The sequence below is a fragment of the Macrotis lagotis genome, chromosome 6 (assembly GCF_037893015.1).
Source record: "Macrotis lagotis isolate mMagLag1 chromosome 6, bilby.v1.9.chrom.fasta, whole genome shotgun sequence".
NCBI classification, from domain to species: Eukaryota; Metazoa; Chordata; class Mammalia; order Peramelemorphia; family Peramelidae; genus Macrotis; species Macrotis lagotis.
In genome coordinates, this window is record NC_133663.1 from 120,689,581 (window position 1) to 120,695,580 (window position 6,000).

The 6,000-nt window shown below is 32.2% G+C and overlaps 1 long non-coding RNA gene across 1 annotated transcript in view; it reads left to right on the forward strand.

Annotated features, from left to right (window-relative positions):
• The window catches only part of LOC141491154 (uncharacterized), a 38,520-nt gene extending 33,329 nt beyond the window's left edge, over positions 1-5,191 (forward strand). Inside the window, exon 3 of the long non-coding RNA XR_012469486.1 lies at positions 5,109-5,191. This is a non-coding gene — a long non-coding RNA (uncharacterized LOC141491154). The remainder of the gene's footprint in view (positions 1-5,108) is intronic.
• The last annotated feature ends 809 nt before the right edge of the window (positions 5,192-6,000 follow it).

Sequence of the window (6,000 nt, forward strand, 5' to 3'; positions counted from 1 at the left end):
CACCTTCTCCAACCCCATGACACAGAGCCTTCTCGTGCTCTTCCAAGTTGCCTTGGGGGTGGCAAATTGCTTCACTGGATCTTTCTGTGGGTTCTCTCTTGAAAATTTAGAGTCATAATTTTAAGATTTTTGAAATATTTTAGAAGAGAGCTTCTGGAAAATTCTGCCCTCACACTACCATCTTGACTCCACCTCCTTATTCATAACTCTTGAGAAGTATATTTATAATAAGACAGCAGAGGGGAGAGTACTTAGTGACTATGAGGCAATGCTATGTATCATACAATTAAGCAACCAATCAACCAACCTGTGATTGGATTTTGATTGATAGTACTTTGAGCTTATCAAGCAATCAATTAATAAAACTTTGATGGTATTTTGATTGATAGTACTTTATTGATGGCACTTCTTCCAATAAATAACATTAAGTGAAGAGGTACAAAGGTCTATTATTGTAGAGGGAAAGAAGGGAGTCTATGAACACTAAGTAGATTCTATTCAATAGTTTTGCCCCAGAGAGGGGAGAGCAAGAAAAGAGAAGAAGGGACTGATGAAAGGGAATGCAAAGTTACAAGTGAAAATAAACTGAAAGTTAAAATATAAAAGAAAAGTTAAATGGGAAGGGGAGTAAAACTTTGGTAATAAGAGGAAAGAGAAAAATATAAATGGGAAAAGATAGAATGCAAGGAAATATAGAATTAGCAATCTTAACTGCAATCTGAATAGAATGAACTCTCCCTCAAAACAGAAATGAATAGTAGAATGGATTAAAAAACAGAATTCTACAATAAGTTCACAAGAAACATTTTCAAAGCAGTGAGTTGCACATAGGGCAAAGGGCTGTTGCAAAATATAATACTTATTAGTTTCATCTGAAGTAAAAATATGAGGGTAGCAATCCTGAGTTCAAATAAAACATAATAATTGATTTTGTTAAAAGGGGTAGTAGGTAGTAGCAGCTAGGTGGTTCTGGGGATAAAGTACATATCCTACAGTCAGGAGGATCTAAGTTGAAATCCAATCTTAGACAATAATTACCTAGCTGGCTGACCTTGTGTAAGTCACTTAATGCTATTGCCTTGTAAAACAAACAAACAAAACAACCCCCCCCCCCAAAAAAATACCCAATGAGGTTGCATCATTATTAAACATATATGCACCTAGTGGAATAGTGTTCAAATTCCTAGAGCAAAAGCTGAGTGAATTACAAGAAGACATAGAAAGTAAATCTTTAATAATGGGGGACCTCAACCTCCCTCTCTCAGGGCTAGATAAACCACAAAACAAATAAGGAAGGTAAGAAGGTGAATGAAAACTTAGATATCATAGACCTCTGGAGAAAAATTAATGAGAATAGAAAAGAACATACCCTTTTCTCTTCAGTACATTGCACCTATACCAAATTGACCATGTACTTAGAGCACAAAAACTTCTTAATCAAATGCAGAAAGGCAGAAATAATTGATGTATAACATGAGACTATAAAAATTACATTAAAATTAATTTTAAAAATGAGTGAATCAAACAGTAAATCATAGAAGTAATATTTACATACAAGAAAATGACAACAATGAGACATCATACCAAAATGTATGGCATGCAGTCAAGGTATTTTTGAGGGGAAATTTTATATCTCTAAATGCTTATTTGAATTAAAAAAAAGAGAAAGAAGAGATCAATGAATTGGGCATAAAAATAAAAATGCTAGAAAAAGAATATCCCCAATTAAATACCAGCTTAGAAATTCTGAAAATCAAGGGAGAAATTAATAAAACTGAAAACAAGAAAACCAGTAACCTAATAAATAAAACTAAGAATTGGTTTTATAAGACAAAAAACATAAAATCAGTGGTTAATCTGATTTTTTAAAAAAAGATAAACAAATTACCAGTATCAAAAATGAAAAAAGGTGACCTAATCACTAATGAGGAGGAAATTAAATAGATAATTCAGAAATATTTTTATTATGCCAATAGATTTGAAAATGGATGAATATTTACAAAATAGAAACTGTCCAGATTAGCAGAAGAGGAAATAAAATACTAAAATCACCTTATTTCAGAAAAAGAAATTGAAGAAACCACCAATAAACTTCCTAAGAAAATTTTCCATGTTCAGATGAATTTACAAGTTAATTCTACTAAACATTTAAGAAACAATTCCTATTGTACATGAAGTATTATTAAAATAAAAAAGGAGTTCTGCAAATTCCTTTTATGGCACCAATATATTGCTGATACCTAAACCAGGAAGAACCAAAACAAAGAATATTATAGAACAATCTCCCTAATGAACACTGATGTGCTAATCTTAAATAAATTATTTTTTAGATTTTGTAAGGCAAATGGGGTTAAGTGACTTGCCCAAGGCCACACAGCTAGATAATTATTAAGTGTCTGAGGCTGGATTTGAACTCAGGTACTTCTGACTCCAGGGCCAATGCTTTATCCACTGCACCACCTAGCCACCCCTTTAAATAAATTTTTTAAAAAGACTTATTAGGAGAATACACCATGATCAGGTAGGATTTATGCCAAGTAGTCAAAGATGGTTCAATATTAGGGAAACACTCAACATAATTGAACATATTAATAAAATATCCAACAGAAATCCTATGATTATCTCAATAGATGTTGAAAAAGCCTTTGAGAAAATATAACATCCATTACTATTAAAAAAACTCGAAAGTAAAGAAATAAATGAAGTTTTTCTTAAAATAATAAGCAGTGTCTATCTAAAAACCATCTACAAATATTATATATAATGGGGATAAACTAGGAACACTTCTAGTAAGATTGGGGTGAAACAAGGATGTTCATTTTCTCCATTATTATTCAACATAGGATTAGAAATGCTTGCTTTCACAATAAGAAAAGAAAAATAAATTGAAGGAATCAGAATTTAGAATGGGGAAGTAAAACATCTTTTTGCAGATGATATGATGATATTCTTAGAGAACTGAAGAAAATCATGTAAAAAAAACCAGCTTGAAAAAATTAACAAATTCAGCAAATTAGCAGAACATAAAATGAACTCACAAAAATCATCATTTCTATAAATGATCAACAAAGTCCAAGAGAAAATTATAGGATGAGAAATTCCATTTAAAAATAACTGCAGACAACATTAAATACTTGAAAATCTACCTCCTAAGGCAAACCCAGAAACTGTATGAATACAATTACATAGCACTTCTCACACAAATAAAGTCAGATCTAAACAAATGGAAAAATGTCAATTGCTCATGGTTAGGTCTAGCTATTATGACAAAAATGACAATTCTGCCCAAATTAAATTACTTATTCAGTGTCATACCAATCAAACTACCAAATAACTATTTTACCAAACTAGAAAAAAATACTAACAAAATACATCTGGAGTCATAAAAGATCAAGAATATCAAGGGTACTGATAAAAAAATGTGAAGGAAGTGAGCCTAGCTCTACCAGATCTAAAATTATGTGACAGTCATCCTATCTGCCTGGCGCTAGTTAAGAAATAGAGTTATTTATCAGTGGATTAGGATAGTTCAAAAGAAACAGTAGTAGTAAATGACTACAGTAATCTACAGTTTGACACACCCAAAGACATTAGTTTCTGGGATAAGAACTCTCTACTTGATAAAAATTGTTGGGAAAACTGAAAAATAGTATGGCTAAAACTTGGCATAGACCCACATATCACACCCTATACCAAAATAAGTTCAAAATTGGTACAGAATTTAGACATAAAGTGCAACACCATAGATCAATTAATAGACTAAGTAATACTCTGTCAGATCTATGGTAAGAGAAGAAATTTATGACCAAGCAAGAAATTGAGTACATTATAAAATACTAAGTAGGTCATTTTGACTATATTCAGTTAAAAAGTTTTTGCACTAATCAAACCAATGCTGCTATAAATAGGAGGAAAATAGAAAGCTGGGAAACAATTTTATTCATTAGGAGTTCTGATAAAGGTCTAATTTCTAAAATATATAGAGAATTATATCAAATTTTTAAGTTTACAAGTCATTCCCCATTTGATAAATGGAAAAAGGATATGAACAGATAGTTTTTAAATGAAGAAATTAATGTTATATGTAATCATATGAAAAAATGCTCCAAATCATTACTGATACCACCTGACATGATCAGATTGGCTAAGATGACAGAAAGGGAAAATGCTCAATGTTGGAGAGATTGTGGGAAGATTGGAGCATTAATGCATTGTAGGTGCAGTTGTGAACAGATCCAACCATTCTGGAGAGCAATATGGAGCTATGCCTAAAGAGCAATAAAACTGATCATACCCGTTAACCCAGCAATAGTCCCACATGGTCCAAAATATTCATAGCAGTTTTTTTCATAGTGGCAAAGAATTGTAATTGAGGGGTTCCTCATCAATTGAGAATGACTGAACAAGATAAAGTACATGAATGTTATGGAATACTATTGTTCTATAAGAAACTACGAACAGTGAGAATCTAGAAAAGCAAGGAATGAATTGCAAGAACTAATGCTGAGTGAAGGGAACAGAACCAAGAGAACAGTGTACACATTAACAACAGTGAGTTGATCAACCTTGGTGGATGCAGCTCCTCTCAGTAGTTCAGAGAGCTAGCATAACCCCTAGGAAACTAGCTATGAATATGCTATCTCCATCCAGAGTAAGAAAACGAAAACAAAACAAAACAAAAAACCCTACTGAATCTGAATGAATAATACTTTCACTTTAAAAATTTTTTTTTCATATGTATATCTTTCCTATCTTATGGTTTTCTTTCTTTTTTCCTTAATCCTAATTCCTCATGCTGAAAATGCGAAATTTATAAACATGTTAAACACAAATGTGTATGTGCTGGGGGGGGGAGAAGGAGGGTGGAAGAAAATTATGTAACTTAAAAATATGCTTAAGCATGTATATGACTGCTGACAAACTTTCATAGTATGTAATTGGAAAAATAAAATATCAAATAAAAAATAATATGAGGGCTCAGATTTCAGAAAACGCTGGAGGACTTGCATGAATTGATATTGAATTAAATGAGCAGAAGAAGAGAAACATTATACACACTGATAGTGACATGGGGTGATCACTAACCTTGATGAACTTGTTCATTTCAGGAGTAAAAGGAGAATTTTAGAAGACTTGTGATAGAAAAGTGCTATCCATATCCAGAGGAAGAACCATGTAATTTGAATGAAGACCAAAGCTTATTGTTTTCAATTTTTATAAGTTGTTTTATGGATTATGTATTAAATAATTGTATTATATCTAATGTTTTCTTTCTTCCATTTGGATCTGATTCTTCTCTCACAATACATTCAATTTCGATCTATCTTTGACGTGGATACAGATATAAAACCTATATCAGACTGTCTTCCATTGGGGGTAAGGGGAGGGAAGGGAGGGAGGGAAATTGTAAAACTCAAAACCTTGCAAAAAATGATTGGTAACGCAACCATTGTATGTAGTTGGAAATATAGATAAAATATTTATTAAAAAAGAAATAATTCAGGAAAATGCCCTTATATCCTAGAAGCAGAGGATAAAATAGAAATTGAGGGAATACACTGATCACCTCCTGAAAGAAATCCCAAAATGAAAATTCCCTGGAATATTATCACCAAATTCCAGAACTTCCAACTAAAGGAGAATATTATTATAAACAAGCAGAAAGAAATAATTCAAATATCATGGACCTACAGTAAGGATAACAGGATTAGCAGTATCTACATTAAGGGCTCATAGGGCCATTCTGTAAGGTAAAAAATCTCAAATAATCAACTACCCAGCAAAACCAAAGAAAGGAAAAGATGGACAATGAATGAAACAGGGGACTTTACAACTTTCCTGTTGAAATGACTGGATCTGAACAGAAAGTTTGATTTTCAAGTAAAGGCCTCAGGTGAAGCATAGAGAGGATGAATGAGAGGGCAAATTATGATACATTTAATAATGCTGAACTGTTTACATGGGACAGAACATTCCTCATATGAACATTCTCATTTATTG